Consider the following 22538-nt stretch of genomic DNA (forward strand, 5'->3'; position numbering starts at 1 on the left):
GCAGATAGGTTCAGTGCTAATTTTATCCCCCTCTCACCCCCTAAAGGGCCCATATCTATACAGGAAGAATGCAGAGTCCCTGGAATCACAATTACACAGGTAAAAGCTGCACTCTCTAAAGCCAAAAATACAACATCCATGGGACCGGACAACATCCCAGGCTGTGTTTTACATGAACTTCAGAATGAACTGGCTCCCCACCTAAGCACCATGTTCAATCATAGCCTCACCTCAGGCTTTGTGCCCAATGAATGGCTGACAGCAACAGTTATCCCACTCCACAAAGGGGGAGCCTCTACTGATCCCGGGAACTATCACCCTATTAGCCTGACGAGCCTGGTCTGTAAGGCCATGGAATGTATCATCATGGAACTCATAAACAAAGACATTGATAACCTCCAAACTCTGGACCCCACCCAGTTCAGGTATGTGAAAGGCAGATCATGCCTCCTGAGCCCGGTTGCCTTCTTTGAGGCAGTCACCAAAGCCGTAGACGAGGGTAAAGTGGTTCACATAGCCTATCTTGACCTCGCCAAGGCTTTCGACACCATTCCCCCCATACCTAAACTCACTAAACTAGGCATAAATCCCTATGTCACAAGATGGGTTGCCAATTGGCTCACTGACAGAATCCACACTGTAAAAGTTGCAGACTCCAAATCTGACTTCAAACCAGTGACAAGTGAAGTATCACAGGGTTCAGTCCTGGGACCTCTCCTGTTTGGTATCTACTTCTCCGAAGTACAGGCTAACACAGAAGACCTTTGGCTAACAAAGTTTGCAGATGACTGCAAACTAGGAGCAATAGTCAAGTCCCCAAATGATGTGGACATCCTGCAGAAGGGCCTCACTGAGACACATGCCTGGTGTCAGAGCCATGGCCTCAAGCTCAATGCCAAAAAGTGCATTATCATTCCCTTTGGTAAAAACTCTGTACACATGAACTACCACATAGGCAGCAGTCTACTTAATGCCAAATGTGTGATAAGAGACCTTGGGACCCTGGTGGACAGTAGTCTCTCCTTTGATAAGCACATTGCCACTGTAGTCAGGAAATCCTTCTATGTGGCACACCTCATCACAAAAGGGTTCTCATCCAGGAAAAAAGAGGTTATTGTTCCCCTCTACTCGACATTCATTAGACCCATTATAGAGTACAACACCCCTTTTGGAATGTATCTCACAAGACATCTGCAGCTGCTGGAAAGTTCACAGAAGTACCTCACAAAGAGGATTACTGGCCTCAAATAAATGCCCTACATTGACCGTCCCAAAAAACTCCAACTTTACTCCATAACATATCACCTACTCCAAGGTGATCTCTGCCTAACATATAAAGCTATGTCAAACCCAGAGCTGTTGGACATGCTACACCTAAAGAAATCCCAATCCCTCTGAGCTACATGCTCTAGGGACCTAAAGTTGTCACCACAATAAACAGGACATGCTGGAGGGATATATTCCTGTCCCAGAGACTTCCCATACTCTGGAACAAGCTATCCATCTATGTCAAGTAAAGTTCCTCATTAACACTCTTCAAGAAAAATCTTGATGAGTGGATGGGAAATAGGAAATACACCCCAGGGATCATTTCTGTGGCTCTGCTCGACAGGGGCACAGGAAAATAACTTTCTTGGGTGGCGTAAGCCAGGGAACCTTGTTAGCTAGGCTTACTTAGGTCCTTGGCCGATAGCCTAGTACCTACCTATGAACCTATAATTGACTCAATAGTTTTAGTTTGAGTTTTCATGTTTCTCTAAAAATTGTGTCAAGGACATAAATAACTAGGGCAATAACTTTGCCAAATGTATATAACAAGGGCTGGATATGCTGTACCACTGTTTTAACATATAGTTTTGTCTCAGAGTCGAATATGAAAAAAAGGGTTGTGTTGGCATAATGGTTAAGGTGTTTTCCTCACAGATACAAGGTACAAAGTTTGATTCTCAACTTTAAGGGAACATTATCTAGGCTTAAAATGGCCCACAAAGGCAGCTAGCCTTGTACCTACCTATGCATCTCTTACAGGGTTGGCCAATGTTAAAATCAAAGTAGTTTTAAGAAAAGCATTAATTATTAGGTCAACTAATTCACTATTGTATTTGCCCATTATTTTAACTACAGCCTTGATAAATGTTCTCCATTCCAAGTAGTAGGCAAGGAGCTCCCCTTCTGCTCCATAGGCCCAGGACTACATATGTGCTCTTTTCAAGTAATGGCTAGAAACATCTAAGCATAATGGTCAATTCAGCCTTTAATCTACATTCAGTCTTAAAAAGTAACTAATCTTTAAATCTGGATTTCAAACATTGAGTAAAACTAGCATCGACATTACTTTGGAGAAGTGTAATCTGGGAGTCATGCTTAGTAAGTAGCATTGCTTTCACTACATAACCGCAGTCACTGAGGTCCAATTTAAAACTGTTCTATTGTTCGAAAATGGGCATGCTGTCAATGTGACTGAGGCATTATAAAGTACCAGATATGCTGCCACTATGACTGAACATACAAAAACACAGGGCATGCTGCCAGTGGGACACTCACTATGTACTTCATACTGTCAAGTTCCTTTCAGAAAAAGAAAATCCAGTTTCCATAGCTTGCAAGAATTATTCTGAAGGACAGGGGACATTGATATGCATACGTCATCAAGATTTGACAGAAGACCTGGACCTGTGGGCAGTTCTTCCACTGCCTGAAAGACAGAAGAAGAGATCAACCAGTAATCACATGAAGGAGATAAGTGTATTAGGAGAGAAATATGGAGAGTATAAAATGTAATAGAACAGTGAAAAATAATGCTGGAAGAAATAAAAATAATGATATCATGGTGGAGAATTTTTAATCTGCCATTTATTAAAAAGTATACACATTAAATGTGTACGTATTAGGAAAAATAGATATTTAGGGGTGCACACATTTCTAAATGGAGAAAGAAATGTTAGAATTCTTTTTTTTAATTTGATTTGGGGTTTAGAGTTGAATCCATTGACAAGAGAGTTGATACACAACAAAAATACAAAGGAGGCACGAATCTAAAAAATCCATTAGTGCACTTAGTATCCATGCATTTTTCTCAGGAATAAAGTGGGTGAAAGAGATTTGTAAATGATGGGAAAAATGCTACATGTAAGGTATGAAGACATATGGAAATATGAAGAAGGGAAAGGAAGTGGTAAACAAGAAAAGATGGAAGGAAAAAATATGAAAATAAAATAAAATTATGGAAGGTGAAAAAGAGATCGATAAAAGCAGAAAATTATGGTAGAGCAATATTAGAATTCATAATGACTTTCATGCCTTATCCAGTGTGTATGCATATACATCAGACTATACTTAAATCTCATTAGCAGACTTGAACACATCTGCATTGGGTTTAGCATTGCCTGGGCAATTCTGAGCACAACAATTTGTTTTATATGCAAATCACTAGACAAGCTTACACAATAAGCACCACTGTTTATTATTGAAACATCTTGCTGCATTGTTTTCTGGACAATCTATCATGCTACATATCTATGCAATACAGTTCAATTGCTTCTATGTGTTTATTTGAAGTGGATGCTAAAAAATTAAACATAAATTTAACAATGCAGAAGATGGAGATCCTCCTGGAACCCCTCAGGTAAGATAGCTAGATCCTGATGGGATGGAGCAGAAATCAAGATGAGAGACACAGGTGTAGGGCAGAGGTTACTACAAATGAGAATATGGTGGCCAATCATGGATGCATGGTGAAGGAATGATCCCATAGGGTGACAGACCTGCATGATATGAGGTTAAAGAGAGCATAGGTGTTTCATACTGCACTTGTCAGTGTGCTCACTCCCATTTAGGTATGTTGTTAACAGAGGAAGAAAAAGGTGTCACAAATTTCCAGGGTGGACTAGGGAGGTGCCCCCCACCCCATGTACAGGGTTAGATTAGCACATGTGCCACAGCTGACTACAGTATTGGCTATACACAATATAAGTGTTATCATGCCATATCTAGGTGTTAATTACTGTTCATTTCTCCCTTCACACAGGATCCTGGTCTAGGAAAAATAAAAGGATATCAGATTGTACATTTGCTAGGGCAGCCATGGTGGTGCAGCGGTTAGTGTTGCCACCTCATAGCAAGAGGTTCTCTGGTTCGATTCTCGGCTGGGGTGCCTTCTGTGCAGAGTCTGCATGTCCTCCCTGTGGTCACGTGGGTTTCCTCCATGTGCTCCGGTTTCCTCCCACACCCCAAAGACATGCTGTAGGTAGATTGGACACTCCAAATTGGCCCTAGGTGTGCCTTCTGTGGAAGGTTGAGTGCTGGGCTGGCACCTCGGCAATGTAAAACTCCACTGCCAATCATGAGCAGATAGGTGATCCACTGTGGCGACCCCTAACCGGGAAAAAGACAAAAGATGAAGAAGAAGATTGTACATTTGCTGTGGCCAACATGTTTGTCCAACCTGATATGTATGCTTATGTTATCTCAGCATAAGTTTGTGAATTGGGACAGTCCTGTCAGTAACAGCTCCACCTCCCCCTCACTGTTCCCATGATGGGTGGTAGAGAGGGGCAGGCTACCAGATATGACAATGAAATGCCTACATCTGCCATGGGGTGTTTATGCTACCACACTGAGGCAGGCACCAGGGGGGCCCTCCCTGTCATATATAGCCTAACCACAGCTACCTACAGTGAAGTTGTTGATACAAACATCTCTGGTGAGTGCATGGAACTGACCATGACAGTACCCATGGGGTTTACCCTGCAGGGCAACATGTGGCACCCACACTGGCTGCCATCACTGAACCTGTAGGGAACCCAGCACATGGAGGTCAGGGTGTTGGAGCCTTAGCTACACAGTTTAATTGTACATAGCAGTGCTACACCTGTATCCAAAGGAGATGACACACAAATGGATAGTGTGCCTTCACCAAAGCAACCCATATTCAGATCTGTGGTAGTGACTGTCCACTGGCACCTGCCTTGTAGGGCATTACCGGCCAGGGCTGGACATGCTGTTACTGCAGATCTCTGGATCATCATACATGGCTACTGTAACACAGCCTGCAGGCATAGTTTTGTTCTGTATCAAGTATGCATGCACTGAACTGTATCCTACAGTGAGCAACCAGTGCAGCCTGTGTGCAGTCTAACAGGAGTCACACTAACTTTCTTGGGGTACAAACTACCATACTGCACCAGCTGAGATGGTGTCAATGACATAGTAAGGCTGTACCCTAAACAACATGGCACAAACCACTGTTTGCATGCAGCAGTGTAGATGCTGTCAGCAGTTATGCATGCACACCAGTCTGAGGCAAACACCAGCTACCCCATCTCCCCACTGCACCATTGCATCTGTGGTATCCCTGCCACCCACAGCATCCCTTTTCCCTTATGCATGTGTCCCACGTCCTCTGAAAGTAAACTCTCTTCCCAGCTCACTATAAATGCCACTGTGCACATGGTTCAATGATCCTCAGCTTGTGACTGTGAGTGTCCATGCCTTGCTGCCAGTGAGGGGTATCATGTCAAGTTGCTTGCATGGTAGGGGAGGAGAGAAGCTTAAGTGTGGACATCTGCATCTGGTGGAAGCTGGGGTAGTGAGATTTGGATTGCCACTTCACATGGGAGAAACTGAGGTCTTGGTTATTGTGTGACCATGGAATCTATAACAGCCCTCCCCATGTGCATTAAGCTTGGGAAGTTATGAAAACTATACACTGATTCCCTTGTTATATGACAATTACTACCACACTATTTGCTTGTTCCCATTCTGCTTGTACATTACTATACATTGCTCTTCAAAGTGCTATCTTTTACTACTGTATTTTACTATTTTATGTAATAATACATATTACATTCTTATTTGCAATGGTGATGGTAAGGTTGACAGATGAGATAAGACAGAAGTCCCCGTGGACTATGATGTTTGCTGATGACATTGTGATCTGTAGTGAGAGTAGGGAACAGGTGGAGGAGACCCTGGAGAGGTGGAGGTATGCTCTAGAGAGAAGAGGAATGAAGGTTAGCAGGACTAAGACAGAATATATGTGTGTGAATGAGAGGGAGGATAGAGGAATGGTGAGGATGCAGGGAGTAGAGGTGGCGAAAGTGGATGAATTTAAATACTTGGGATCAACAGTTCAGAGTAATGGTGAGTGTGGAAGAGAAGTGAAGAAGAGAGTACAGGCAGGATGGAGTGGGTGGAGAAGAATGTCAGGAGTGATTTGTGACAGACGAGTACCAGTAAGAGTGAAAGGGAATGTCTACAAGAGGGTAGTGAGACCAGCTATGTTATATGGGCTGGAGACAGTGGCATTGACAAAAAGGCAGGCGTCAGAGCTGGACATGGCAGAGGTAAAGATGTTAAGATTTGCACTGGGTGTGACGAGGGTGGACAGGATTAGGAATAAGTATATTAGTGGGTCAGCCCAGGTTGGAAGGTTTAGAGGCAAAGCCAGAGAGGCAAGATTATGTTGGTTTGGACATGTGCTAAGGAGGGATGCAGAGTATATTGGGAAAAAGATGCTAACGATGAAGCTGCCAGGTAACCGGAAAAGAGGAAGGCCTAAGATAAGGTTTATGGATGTGGTGAGAGAGGACATGCAGGTGGTTGGTGTGACGCAGCAAGATGCAGAGGACAGCAAGAAATGGAAACAGATGATCTGCTGTGGTGACCCCTAATGGGAGCAGCCAAAAGAAGAAGAAGACATTCTTTCAGGTGTTTAATTTTACCTTCAGCTGTAGATCTGGGTGACTAAGGCATCCTGTTTGTGCTGTGCATGTTGTTGTTATACCTGCTGTGCACTATGGGGTGGGGTTGGTGGTAGTGGATTTTTTTATCCTCAGTTTCCTCATCAATGTTGTCTTCTAGCCATGACTACATGCTACCCAGCATTATATCTTTCAGGATGCAGCAGGCCACAAGCATCCAACTGGCTTTCACAGGTGTGCACTGAAATGTTCCACAAGAGTTATCCAGGCAGCGGAAATGCATCTTTAGGGGCCCAAACACATGTTTCATGATATTCCATCCATAGCAGTGGCATGGTTGTAGTTCTCATGTGCAGGTGATTGTGAGAAGTATGGTGGTCAGCAGCCAAGGCTCCAGTGGATAAATATAATTACCTAGCAAACATCTATGGGCATCAGCCAAGACTCAAATGCATGATATAGGGCACTGGAATGCCAGACACTGACATTCTGTGGCTCCCCTGGGTTGCAAGCAGACATATCTATGATGGGGGTCTCTGTGGTCACACACCACCCAGCAGCTAGCCAAGTAGAATGCATGCCTACTGAAGCAAGCCAGTGCATAATCTATATTTGTTTTTATATGGCTACATGTGTACCATCCACTGCATTAAGGATGTATAGAAGTGTCATACCAAGTTGGAACCTCACATTATGAGGGAGTTAATATTAGTTCTGTCATGGTATAGGGGACCCTTATGTACTTAGGTAACATGTTTCAGCAAACAGTCCAAAACCTACTGCAGGATGTGGCTGGCAAATGACTGTGATATACATGTTGTGTTACCTGTGAGTCCCTGGAAGGCTCCTGTGGGCAAGACGATCACAACAGTTATTACTATGGATTGCAGCCATACTGGCCTCCCTCTTTTACCTGTCACTTTCATTGACTGATAAAGTTAGCATAGCTCTTCCAACATCTGGCTGTCCATACAGGAACTGTGTAGCTCCTGTCACCTTGTGAAACCTGTGTACAGGATCTGCACACTGAAGCACCTCCTAGCACAATGACAGTAAACAACTGGATGCCTGGGTGCCTCTCTTGTGCTAACAGCATTGGCATCAATAATATAAATTATTATACTGGGCTTATTATTTATTTTTGGCAATGGCATTTGCAGTAATGTCCTCTGTTCTTAGCATATAAAAATGTACATTTTTGTCCACTTTCATGTACATCACTGTGTGCCATTCTAGTTCTTCATGAATTGCATGATTTTGGGGCATCATGTCAGATTGGCAAAGATAGTTTTTGCAAATGCAGAAAAAACAAGCACTGTTTGTTGAAACTATTTTCGTCAACAGTGCAGTTTGCCTTTTTCTTCACTGTCGCGTGACCTGAGAGTTGGTATATAAGCTTGCCCCCATGGAGGTGTGTAGGGAAGCTTGCCTCCTCCAAATAAATTCTTCTAATGTTCACCAAAGGTAGTTTTGGTGAATGTTTTTCAATTTGTTTGCATTTGTTGAAACCAAAAGCAGCAACCCCTCAGGAATCCAATTTCAGTGCATTTTAGTGGTAGACTTATTTTCATACTAATTTTGTCCCCATTCTGTCTGTTGTGCACTTGAGTCCCATGGTGGCTGTTGCTGTGTTTTATTTATTTTTTATTTTTTTGCTATGTTTATGAATTGTTTTCCTTCTGTATACACCACCTCATGTGTATAATCTCTATGCCATTACACAAAATATTATTTTAAAGCTTAAGGTCTATTAATACCCAAATGGCAGCATTTATTTTACAGGTCAAAAATACATATTAACATGTTTCTTCCTTACTTTCCCACCCATTGTCATACACATTGTACCAAACACATTCTTTCTTCTTTTTTTATATCACAGCTGTTCTTCAGTTTGGTAATTATCTATGTATTAGCCTCAATTAAAGTGCCACAGAGGATTATTCTTACTAATAATTAATCTCCCTTCTCCAGGAACCATATCTAACGACAATACTTCCTGCTCAGATTTCAACCAAATATATTTTCTTCATTCTTATACACTACTCCATCTTTCATTTACTTCTTTCATATGCTGTGCCTTAACTTTTTGAAAAATTCAACGCCTCTTCTTCATTTCTTCTTGTATCTTCACCTCTTGCTATTCATCTGTTTTCCCAACACTTCACACTTAACCCCTAGTATCTCTCTTGCTTGCCCCTTCTTTTCTATTTCCGCAACTTTGTCACAGCATTTGTGTATGACAGGGTCAGATATAAAACTGGTTGAATCAATCATATCCCCCTCTTCTTCCCTCTTATAAACTATTCTTATTTGGATCAGATTAAACCTAGATCCCCAAGCAAATGGGGAATATTATGTTACTATCTTCTCTAAACCCTGTGGTAACACAAACACCTGAGCTACATGAGAACAAAGCCCTTTCATTACTGTTTGCTAGTGCAAACAGTAATGAAGTCAAACCCTCATTTTATAGTCCAGTTTTCTAGCCAACTGTCAAACAAAACCATTCCTTATAGGAATCTTGCTAAACCTTTTATAAACTTCCCTAGACTGCCAGCCCCCGTAATCTATTACTAATACCATAACAATTCTATAAATTTCCATAGTTCTGTTAATCTTATACAAAGGCCTGCACCATGTCTGCTCTGATCAAAACCCCTGCATAGTTCATTTCTTGATAACTTTTCACATTCTTTCTGTCTAGTGATGACACCCCCTCATATCCTCACCCTTATCTACTCCTTCAATATACCCACAATTTTTTTTATTAATCTTATGTACAACACTTTCCCAAAATATTATAGTCTACATTTAGATGAATGTCACCACCTCCTGATACAAGTAGTTTCTACCTTTTCTTTCTACCTTTTCTCCCGTGCAGTAACTCCTACTGGAAATCTTCTTTACCAGCCGTAACTTTCATTCCCCTAACATGATAAAAACTGTACATTATTTTTATAACTCCTTACATCTTACACACTCATTTCCTTATAAATTTCTCTTTTCGTTGTTTCACACATTTCTTTTCCCTATTGTGTCCCACTCTTCTCCATATTTCACCCAGTTCAGACCCAACTGTCTCATTATTATAACTGTGAACTTTTATTGAATGTATCACTCACCCTTGTGACTAACTTCGCCTCTCTGATCCTTAACATTTCTTTTTAATTTCCTTCATGCACATTCTCTTTTAAAAGGGGATGTGCTACCTCCATCCAACCCTGTCATACATGCTTGCACGTTACATAGACTAGTCAACTTCGTTCTTCTTAAATAACAGTAGCAGTAATTGTTTCCCACTTTACTTTATTACCATGCCTTCACTATTACTGTGTGCTACTGTTTGGCCAAGAATGTACAACCACTGTCTTTGGCTCACATATTTCTTAACTTTTTCTAACCTCATTATTTCATTACTTTAACTTTCACTTCTAGCCACCATCCTATCCAACTACCAAACACTAGTCTGATTTCACAATGATGTAATTACAACTGCAAAAAAAAAAACAAAAAAAAAAACCTTTGTATCATTGCCTTCCAAAAATATCCTCACTGATTGCCTGCCCTTAGTTTCTACTTCTGACTCATTCTGTAAGTCTCCAAGGTCAAAGAATTTTAAATCCCACTTTTTACCTGTCATGCTTTCACAATGCCCATTACCCAATACAAAAAAAAATCTTTTGTACCCTTTATAACTCCTATTCACCTTTTACCTTTCTCATTAACCTTGCAATTTTAAATGACTTTTATGGTGTTAAATAGAAAGCAGTTAAATATTAGTTCATTTATTGTATTGTTTGTTATTGTATGGTATGCTTATATTTTGTGAGGGTAATACTTTTTGGAGTGTTGGAAACCCTGCTTTTTCTTCAGATTGTAATAGAATGATGGCTTAATTTACTATGTACTTTGTGAATTATTTCTTTAGATGAACTTTTTGTCTTATTTTATTTCCTTGAACTTTGACTTTTGTATGCTTTTTATTTGTGATCTATTACTTAAGAGGCAAGGTGTGGCTTACAGTATTTATGTAATTGTTTGGTTTTATACTTTGGTCTCAGTGCTTCCTACTTCCTCTAACACTGTGCAGCTTGAATAAAGTTTACTTCTTGAAAAAAAACTAAATCTCATTCAACTGTATGAAGTCTCTCAATTTCATAGATGTCACTGTATCATACAAAGTCTTCTCAGCTCTCCTCTAATCCATTTTCTTATCTTCTTCAAGTTACATTAAAATTCCTTGCTTACAGTTTATCATACCAGTCCTGCAAAAATGGATTCACCTTCTTAAAGTGAGCCTGCCTACCTCTGGGAGTTAACAGTATATAAATGTAACAAAATCTTGGTTTTCTGTAGTTTTCTAACTATAACATTCTCCTTTCTTCCACAATAATATTTTCATTTTTTGTTTATCCATAAGCCATATTAAAATTGCTACCCATGTACATTGAATAGCCCTCCACTGTTCAAAATGCTTTCAGTCGTAACAATTTACCACTCTATTTAATTACTGTATCATGCAAACATTGTTTGCTCTATTGTCTTACAACCATCGAAGATTTGAACTGACACACAGTAAAATTTTTCAAGCTGTTAAGATTAACTGTTAATGCTTTTTATGTCACTCATTTTTTATAATGTCAAGAAGGCCTCTCTGTTTTCAGTTTCCTTATATTTCCAGCCCTCCTTCTCTAACTTTTTAGTACCATTCCACTGATGGACTGAGGTTCATAGACATCTGGACAATGCTAAATAATGAGGATCCCACAGAGTAACGTGGCCTGTGGCTGCCTAAATATGAATTAGAGCTTGCATAGCACCTGCAGTCAGCAAAACAGAGTGCACTAGAAATTACAACAGCCATGTTATGGGACAGCTGGTATTATGCAGGTAGAGTGGCCATGACACAAGTGGTGGATGTCACAGAGAGCATGATGAGTGGACATGGGGCTATGTTCACTGACAAAGAGAGGCACACACACACACACACACACACACACACACACACACACACACACACACACACACACACACACATTATGAAGTACCTCATTGTTACCACATACACAGTGGCAAACTGACCAAGGAAAGTAAACACAGGAAAGTTTCAACTAGTGTGTCGCATATCTATGGAGGAAAGGGAAAGAAAGCAAAGTAAAGAAGGAATAACAAGCTGAGGAAAATACACAATGGTAGCCATACATAACAACTGGAGGGGAGAAGAAGGACACACTTTTTATGTGGAAAAGGCTCCTTTTTTTACATGAAAAGAGGAAAGTAGCTGAGGAAAGTTGTAAGGAATGTTGTAAAGAGGACAGAGTGAAATGGAGAGGTTGCAGAAGCATACAACCCAAATATAAAACACAGACATAGACAGACAGGTGTGGTGCTCACATAAAAGATGGGGACGATAATGGAAGGAAACATACTGACAGAGGGTGGAAAAATGGTGATGAGCTTGAAAACAAACAGGGTATGGGGAGTGACATACAAGGCAGGGTAACACAGGGATTGGCAACAATGCAGGATGCATGATGGATGCCAAACCAGCCCCAAGGCCAAATCACACAGACATCAGTCATCTTCATGGCTGACATCCTGTGAAAGTTGTGCCCTTGGTGGCCTTCAGGTTGAGGCCTTCAGGTTGTATGGTTTAACCAGTATTGCCAGGAGGTGTTCCACAGTTGTAAGGTGGGCATGCAGCTGCCACTACACCTCCAACATCACTAGCCTATTTAGCTGATACTATGTGATCATGGGGTCCTCTGCCCCCCTCCAGAGAGGCAGGCCTGGCACAAATGGTGTCCAGCAAGAGAAGGGCTCAATTAGAACAGGATAAGGTGACCACCATGACTCATTGGCCTCTACTACAGGAGAAACTGTAGAAGAATGAGAAGATAATCAGAAACTTTATTAGTACATTCATGTGTAACACATATTATCAAAGCTGTACACTGCGGTAGTACATGGTATATGTACCACACCACTGGAAGAGGCATTTCTACCTCCTGAGACATCCTTCCATGTTCTCCCTCTATCCCTCTGCTGCTATAAGACTATAAGAAAAAGTGGGATGAATGTAGTACAGTTTTGGACCTGTAAAAGACATATATATGTGTGTGTGTGTGTGTGTGTGTGTGTGTGTGTGTGTATATATATATATATATATATATATATACACACACACACATATATATATATATATATATATATATATATATATATATATATATATATATATATACACACATTTACAGTTACATTCTGGCTGCCTTTCCCTAATCTCTGCTTTTCACTCCCTAAGCAGCTGGGGGTGATATCACAGATTGCTATAGTGATGCCTGCATGCACAGCTTACCAAAAAAGGTGTTGATAGCAGCATTACTTACTGTCCTGGCAAGCTCATGTCAGGCATCAACCTTGTAAAAAGGGCCATCATAATGGAAGTATCCATGGAGGAAGAACAAGAAAACCTTGCTGTCCCTCAGGTACAACACAGATTCTTGCTGTACCAAGCACCTGAAGCAGCTATATTCTGTCAAACAGGTCTGTTTGAGGTACGAAATGGAACCCTATGCTCATTGATGCATGTTCAGACAGCAAATGAAGCAGATTATAGAGCAACAATGTGCTATATAATGATTATGTAGTGCAGACTCATAGTGCTACAAGCTTCAGTGAAGCATGAGCATATAGCACACAGTACTGGGACAGGTGGGGCTGAGCAGGATAGAGTGTTTATGCTGATGGAGAGGGGCATAAGTAGTTCAGTGACCACTGCAAAGAATTACCTCATTAACATTACAGCCACTTCTATGGGCTCCGATCAGCATGATAAAGCATGTCAAACTTTGTTATGCAAGAGACCATTTTAAAAATGAGTAACTGCAGAATCTGGACTTTATTGCATTAGGACACTGGATTTTTTTTCAAAATGCATTTTTATTAAAAAATTTTATCACATATAACACACAAAATAAAAAAAATAAATGGTTTTGACGTTAGTTTTACACTGGATTTTGATTTTGGTTTTTTGAAACGACATACCATATATATCCACTGTCAGATTTTGCCACTGTCCAGATTTTTTGTCTCATATTTTGGTGTGTTTGTTTTTTTGTGTGTTGGATTCATAAAATTTCTATGAGGCTCAGCAGCTCATAATAAAATAATATATTTGAGTTATATTTTTATTTTCCCTTAAGAAGACTTAATTAAATTTATCTAATATATGCTATTTGTATTTTAAATAAAAATTTTTGTGTTTATTGCTATTCATGTTTTTTCTTTGATTAGATTTCAAGTTGAGCAGTATGATGCTGAGGAAAGTTGCTGAGGAAAAAATTATACAGGAAATTATACGAACATCAATGAAGGAAAATGACATGTAGACATGTCACAGATCTTTTGTGGCTGTGTGTTGTAGTCACATACATTATCCATGTACATTGTGAATGGGGGGAGAGCATGTGTCAGCTGTCACAGAGCAGACAGAACATCACAGGAAGATGTACAATGGCACAGTGGATGAGGTATGACACTGTATGTTGTATCAATAGATGATTCAATGGGGAAATGGTGATCATTATGGATGCATAGGATGAAGTGTCTGATGAACATGCACATGACTGGAAGCACATACATAAGCACATGACTGGAAGGATGGGACAGGTAAGTGGGCGCAGTTGACAGGTAAGATTACTAATGGAGAATGAGGTATGATGGATCCAGTCAGCCATGCACACACACTAATCAGCATGTGTAACCCACAAGTGTATATGACTTGACACATACCATGGGAGAGGCAACAACTACAAAATTTGTCCACCCTGGAGAACAAAGTATTACTGCAGACACAAAATGTGCATCCTGGCCCAAGATAAGTCTGACAAGCTTTTTCAGCAGGTATGGCAGGGAGAGATATAGGACATAGATGTTATGGGTGGCCATAAGAGCCATCTACATTGCATTTGATAAAGGGCAATGTATATAGACTTCATACCAAGAACAAGGCATAGAATATTGCCAGAGACACGTCTACCACAGGAAATTGACTACCGACACAGAAGAAGTTCACAGTGATGGAGGAGTTCCTGGTATCCAATTTTGGGAAAGGAGAGTAGAGTCTCATACCCAACAGGGGCCTTAAAATGGGAACTGGGCTGATGATGACTGCAGTAGTGTTTGTAGGGGAAGTAGCAGGTTCATGCTGTCTGGTACATTGCCATATAGCACAGCATATTGCATGTGAAGCAGGACTTACACAGCAAAAAGCTTCTACATATAGATCAAACAGGTGCCCCCAGTCTGCAACTGTATGGCCTGCACATCAAGGTATGTAGGTATCTGTACATTAGTATGCCTGTTGTTTGAGGGGGTTTATTTTATACAGTGCTTCCATGAGTATTTTGTTTTCCTGCCTTTACAGGTCCTACTGTTGGAGAGTTCAGCACAATAGGACAGTATATTTCTGATGTCAGCAGTCACCTGTTGGCTGATGATGACAATGATGAAAATATGTACATGGCACAGTTCAATGACACAGTAGCACCATCAGCAACATTACCGAAGGAGGCCTCACACGTCTCCTACATATGAGGAGCCTGATTAAGGACAGACTAAAACCCCAGATTCATTACTGCATGACTGACATCCTGTAACTGTGAGCTCCACCCAGGCTACACAGGAATCCCTAGCCTAGACAACTTCAGTGACCTGAATTGCATCTGACAGAGGTTTGTGGCACAGCCTTAACTCAAGGTATGCAACACTTAGCATTGATCATCACAGTGATCCAGGCAATGGCGGCTGTTCCCCACACCATTATGGAGCTTGTGAGTGTGCTAACTAGACTATATGATGAAATGCAACATCTGCATAGCATGCCAGATGACATCCAGTGCCTGCACAGTGACGGTACAGGAAGCACAAAATGTTAGTACTGGTCAAATGTGTGCCATATATGTGAATCATGGGGACTGCCTGGATAGCACATGAAAATATGATTGATACCCTATGCACTGTATACCACCTGGTGGTTGAAGAAGTGGAAGCCCTTCTTGTTGAAGTATTTCACTTCTTGTGGACAAAGTGAAGCTTGGACGGCAATATTTATATGTGTATGTGTATTCAGCAGCTACCAAGACTTTAGGGAATGAGCAATGTTGTAGAATGCCCACACATTTGTGGTTCTCTCCTCTCTGGCCATTGTGAACCATATATGATCCTCCACCTCCACATGCAACACCATAATGCTGAGAAATTGCATTAGGATCCATGAAGCTGATGTCTGTGAAATTTCTAGGTGTCCTTAGTACATCAGTGAAAGGTCTCTGTAGTTAGAATGGTTAAAGACCCACCCACCCACACACACACACACACACACACACACACACACACACACACACACACACACACACACACACACACACACACACACACACACACACACACACATCTAGTGCCCACTAGGATGGGCAGTCCACACATCTCCAATAATTCTCCATGTGGGTGCTACAATTTGATAGGCTCCCATATGCTACCTCTGTCCACATGAAGTGGCTCACAATTTGCTGACCAGCCAAATAAATTGTGGTAAGCCAAGTGCTGGTAGTACTGTCTGCATTGATGCAGTGTGTCTTGACATGACACATCATGGGGACTGGCTCCAAGAGTGGCCATTAATATCTACTGCTCTGCTGAAGCTGCTACAATCACATTCATGTTGGTGTCCTATTCACCAGCAATCCCTTTTACTCAGAAGAAGTGATTGCCACAGAGCTGTTTACCTGCTTTACACATTTCTGAATCTCTTTGCCATGTTTGATGGTATCATTTGGATATTCATTGTTAGTCATCTGCATTCAGATCATCAGTTCTATGCCATTATGCAGTAATTTGCACACCCTACATACTGTGTTATTTTTTCCCCTAAAGTGACTGTTACTTGTGTCTCTGAATTGCCTTGTCCCTGTACATCATCACTCTTCATACTATTTTACACACTGTACTGTGATAAATGCCTGTAAATAATGGCCAGTCTCATCACTGCATCTAGTACTTTCTTCTCAAAACTTAGATTTTCTTCTGCATGTTGCAAAGGCTTAAACCTCTTACTAATCTCACTCTCTACCATCTCCGTATCTCCACTATGTGACTTACGAGCTGCTCGCTTTCTGCTTCTTTGATTTCCTCATTTTCTATATGCACACATTTCATAGAATCATCTACGGTCTCTTTATAGCCCAGATGGTCTCTTCATCTTATGAATCCTTTAAATTTCACAGTAAGGCCAGAAGTGCCCACTCCCATTGCCACATCATCAATATTTGTCTAAACAGGTCTGTTTATGGTGACCCTACATCCAATAATTCATTGTTCAAATGTGTCAATAACTCAAATATATAAGAGACTGTTGACCATGGTGCATACTTTGCCATGTAGCTGTTATCTCCTGCAAAAGGCACACTTGTTGAATTCTTTAACAATCTAAATCCACCACCCCAATCTCCAGTCCAATATCTAACAGCATCTCAGATTTAATTTATTGGGCCAAAGACCTCAGAGTGACCATGAAGCATAACCAACACATCAGCTCCAGTTGTGTCACCACTTTGAAAAAAAAACAACTTTCATAGGTTCATAGGTTCATAGGTTCATAGGTTCATACTAGGCTATCTTCCCAAGGGCATTTATAAGCCTAGCCCATAGTTATTTGGCTTTCGCCACCCCTTTAGTTTGAATAAAACTATGCCTATTATTTTGCTGTGCCTCTGTCAAGCAGTGACACTGAAGTAATCCCTGGGGTATATCTGCGATCCCCCATCCATTGGTCAAGATTCCTCTTGAACAAGGCCAGTGCTCTGCCTCACATGTACCGGGATTTTGTTCCACAGCATAGGGAGTCTCTGGGTGATGAATCTGTCCCTCCAGCACATTCTATTAATAACCGTGTCAAGGTTTAAGTCTCCTGCCCTTGTGGTTCTGAGGGATCTAGATTTTTGAGGTGAAGCATATTCATCAAATCAGGGTTTGACATGGCCTTATATGTCAGGCACAGGTCACCTCTGAGCAAGCGGTATGAGACTGAATAGAGCTGGAGTTCTTTCAGTCGGGCAGCATAAGACATATTTTTGAGACCCTTTATCCTTTTGGTGAGGAACTTTTGGGGCCTTTCCAGCTGCTGCAGGTGTCGGGTCAGATACATTCCAAATGGGGCATTGTACTCAATCATAGGTCTAATGAGTGATGAGTACAGGGGACGTTGACCTCCCTTGATCTAGATGTGAATCCCTTCATGATCAGGTGGGCAATGTAGAAGGTTTTCCTAACTACTTTAGCAACATGAGTGTCAAGCGAAGGCTACTGTCAACCTGGGTCCCCAGATCCCTGATGACTTCTTCTGTGCTCAGTGGATTGCCACCTATATGGTAGCTAGGGGTAACCTTGTTTTTCCCGAAGGGTATGACTATGCATTTCTTGGCATTTAACTTTAGGCCATGGCTCTGGCACCAGTTATCCATTTCTGTGAGGCCCTTCTGAAGGATATCTGTGTCAGATGTGTTTTCGACTATGGCCCAGTTTGCAGTCATCTGCAAACTTTGTAAGCCATAACCCTCCTGTGTTTGCTTGTACTTCAGAAAAGTAGATGCCGAACAAGAGTGGACCCAGGACTGAGCCCTGTGGGACACCACTTGTGACAGGCTTTGAGTCTGACATGGCTCCAGCAACTCTGACCCTGTGGGTTCTGTCACTTAGCCAGTTTGCAACCCATCTTGTGATGTATGGGTTTACATTCAAGCTGATGAGTTTTTCGATGACACCTGAGTGAGGTATTGGGTCGAAGGCCTTTGCCAGGTCAAGGTAGGCTGTATGGACTGCCTTTCCCTCATCAATGGCCTTGGTGACTGTCTCGAAAAAGTCAACCAAGTTTAAAAGGCATGATCTGCCTTTGACAAAGCCAAACTGGGTTGGATCCAAAGTCTGCAAGTTCCCTATGTCTTTATTTATGAGTTCCATTATGATCCTCTCCATGGCTTTGCAGATAAGGCAGATAAGCTAATGGGACGGTAATTTCCAGGGTCGGTGGAGGCACCGCCCTTGTGAAGTGGGACCACAGTCGCCACTCCTTGGAGTGCGTATCCTGAGGTGAGGCTAAGATTAAACAGCTGTCTAACTGCGGGTTTAATTCCTCATTGAGTTCATGGAGCACACAGCCGGGGACACCATCCGGTCCCATGGATGCTGTGTTTTTGCTTTGGAGAGCAGTTCTCACCTGGGCGTTGGAGATGTTTGGGGGCTACAATCCTCTGGTATAGATATCTCTCCTTTTGGGGGGAGGGAGTTGCACTGAACCTGTCAGCTAGTATGTTGGCAATGTGTGTAGGTTCAGTAATCTTCACATCATTTTGAACTAATTCTGAGCATATCTGGGAGTTTCCTCCTACGTTTCTAACATAGCTAAAGAAGGCCTTATGATTGTCTTTTGAGTCCTTGGTGATTTTCTCTCAAAATTTGCCTTGGATGATTTTATGAGAGCTCTTAGTTTTTACTTATAATGATCAAAGGTGTCTTACCTTTCAAGGATTTTGCTCTATCTTGTAGTAGCTTCCTCCTTTTGTTGTAGAGCTTGTTTATGGCTGGGGTCCACCAGACTGGACGCTTGCCTTTGGTACAAAGAGTCTTAGTTTTGTTTGGGATTGCCTGATCCATGCAGTCCTGTAGGTGCTGGTAGAAGGCATTTGTAAGTGATTCAGCGGTTTGAGTAATGTTTACCACTGGCTCAGGGGCCTTAAAGGAGACCACACTAGTTTTTAGAAGTGTGAAGTCGGCTTTTGAGAAGTTTTTCACTGTGGTCTTTTATTTCAGGTGGGGCGGGATGAGGACCTCCAGCGAGATTAGTTTATGATCTGATCTCACCAGTGAGGGTATACTTCCGGTGTTGAACATTGTGATCTCATGTTAGTGATGATGAGATCAAGTATGTTTTCTCCTCTTGTGGGGATGGTGACTAGTTGTTCCATGGCATTTGAGTTTATGAACTCCAGGAACCTTTGGGCTAGAGTGTTTGGGCTTGAGTAGTGTTCCCAGTCTATATTAGGGTAGTTGAAGTCACCTAGTCTGATGGTGTTTGGAGATACATTTATCCCTCCATTGTATTCACCAAGGCCATGTGAGGTTCCTGAGTTTGAGAGAGGGTGGCCTGTAACCTGCTACAAATTGCAGAGCAGTCTTGCCTATGGTTAATTGCACCTGGATGGTCTCCGATGCATCGTGCGTTGCCACCAACCTTGAGGTGTGGGTGTCCTTTATGAATATGGACACCCCCCCTCCTTTCTTGGTGTTGTCCGGATTTTGGGGCCCGGACGCATGATATGAGGTGAAACCTGATAGTGCTGGGGTGCTCTCAGGAGCCTTGAACCAGGTTTCTGTCACAGCACAGACATCGATGTTCTCCATACTGAGTAGGGCCTCGAGTGCGTGCATCTTGAGATTGAGACTTCTGGCAACCATAGTGCATTTAACTTTACATTGCAAATGGCAAAGTCTCACTAGTGTTTCTTATCATCATGTTTTTCTCAAAATCATGTATAACAGTTTCTGGCAACATCTCCAGTACAAAATCAGTATCATACACACAAACCATATGTTTTGAACCATAGTTAAATTTAAAAATTATCCGTTAAACCAGCCTTGATCTTCTTAGAGGGACAATAAGGGAGGATAGTAGAGGAAAAAGGCAAACACCAACTCAAAGGGCAATAGTACTTAGTCAGCCATTTATTTGTAGTTTAGTTTCTCTGTCAGAGGGCTGCCTCTGGGGCCAAAAAAAAATTCTGCTTCTGGAACCCCATTCTCTCTCTGCAGCCATGGAGTGACACCTTTGACATGAGAGGGCAGGTCCCTAAAGAAGAGAGGAATACTAACCAAACTGTTAAAGAAAGGTAGCCTCATACCTTCACCTATCCCCCCACACCCAGACAGAGGAAGAAAGCTGTAATGAGATGTGGTGATAGATACCCTAAAATGGTCTCCTTAGCCTCCCACTTAGTATCTAGTTCTGAAAGTAAGTAAGCTGCAGCAGAATTAAACACTGACACTGGTGTTATGTGAAGCTTGTTCACCCATATGGCCACATTGTTGGAACAGAGCTTCCCTTAAACCTAAGCCTGCCTCCTAATCATAGTATCAAAAGCAGTTGAGTTAAAGGCATGATGCACTGCATGACACAATGACTTGTGCACATGGATGGAGAGTTTAGATGCAGTATCTAGAATTATAATTTATTTTCCCATCATCATCTAGAGACATGCCTTCTAGCACTGAAACAACTTGATGTACCAGGTTACTCTGAGCTGAAGTCTCATCAGATCCAGTTGAATGTACTTTCTTTCCAAAGAAATTAAATATCTTAACCTCTTTGTCTAAAGACAGGATGCATCTGCTATACGTTTCTTCTTGCGTTAGTTGCAACTTAATCAGTTTTGCTCTATATCAAGAATTGTGTGTTGAACAAGTGGCTGTGATCATCAGATATCAAATACACTCCAGTCCAGGGACCTAATCCTTCATAAAATACACAAGGATCCTGGAAATGGTCTTGTCCAATACATCAAAATATCTCTGCAGATAGGGGTTGTGAGAGGCCGTCAAGGCAGAAGAGAGGTCAACTTAATTGTATCATAAAGCACCTTCTTTTCTTCAGGAAGTTCTATTGTGCCCAATCAGAACACTTAGTTATCAATCTCATAAGTATACCAGAGTTTAAACCAGTATCTCTTTCCTTACTGTGATCACCTTCTTCCTCATAAATTAGTATATTCTTCCTTACTACAGGCATAGTCACCTTGCTCCTTATAACTATCCTTCCAGCTACTCTCCGAATCCAAAAACATACTGAGGACAAGAAACACTTTTTGTCATCAAGATGTTTAGTAATGGAAGCGATCAGAGTAGAATTAATTTCCTTTAGCATGTGTGCAAACTTCAGAAGGTCTACGTAGGATGACATAGCTCCCTTCAAATTCAAATCATTCTCTCTCACTGGTCTCTGATGACTAAAGTTCTGACCAGAAAAAGGAGATCTTGATGCATTTCAGCACTTGAAACAAGTAAAAAAATCATCTGAAAGGCATATATCTCGTGTTCTAAAATGACCTCCTCAACTTGCTCACAGACAACCACACACTCCTCTTTTAATTTCCAACCTGGACCTCTTTGTTTTATGACCACATGACATTCACAGTGATCTGACAGCAATACTGTTTCCTAATATTAGGTGTCACTTTAGACAAGTAACCATAAGTATCTACTTCTGCTAAGAAATGCAACCAATACTAAAAACTTGGAAGAAAATAAGGTGTTGACAGCAGAGGCCCTCTTCTGACAGAATACAAGAATGATACAGAAAATAGACAAGACAAATGATAATTGAGACAGGGATAGAACAGGTCATTCTTAATAGGGTAGCCTGGTACAGAAAAATATACGCATTTTTGGGTATGCTGCAGGAATTCCACCAGGTGTCCTGATAGACATTAATATAACTAATGACTGCTAGGACAACAAATCAAGGCACTGAGATGACTGGATTTCTGTATCTCACAATACTTTCATTCGGCAAACCAAAGTCACACTAAACAAATGTAATAGGTATTTCTAGAAAGACCTTCATGAATTTCAGCTGTGGTCTGCGAGGAAAGTCTGTGGGAAAGATAAAATCACCAAGGAGGTCATTTATAGGTGCTATCTGACGGTCTTGACTCGAAACCCTTACCAGATCCTCCTCTTTGCATTCCAGTCAACAGCCATTGCTATTTGAGACATAACTGGCAGATG

The sequence above is a fragment of the Protopterus annectens genome, chromosome 7.part0 (genome assembly GCF_019279795.1).
Source record: "Protopterus annectens isolate FY-2018-M chromosome 7.part0, PAN1.0, whole genome shotgun sequence".
NCBI lineage: Eukaryota > Metazoa > Chordata > Ceratodontiformes > Protopteridae > Protopterus > Protopterus annectens.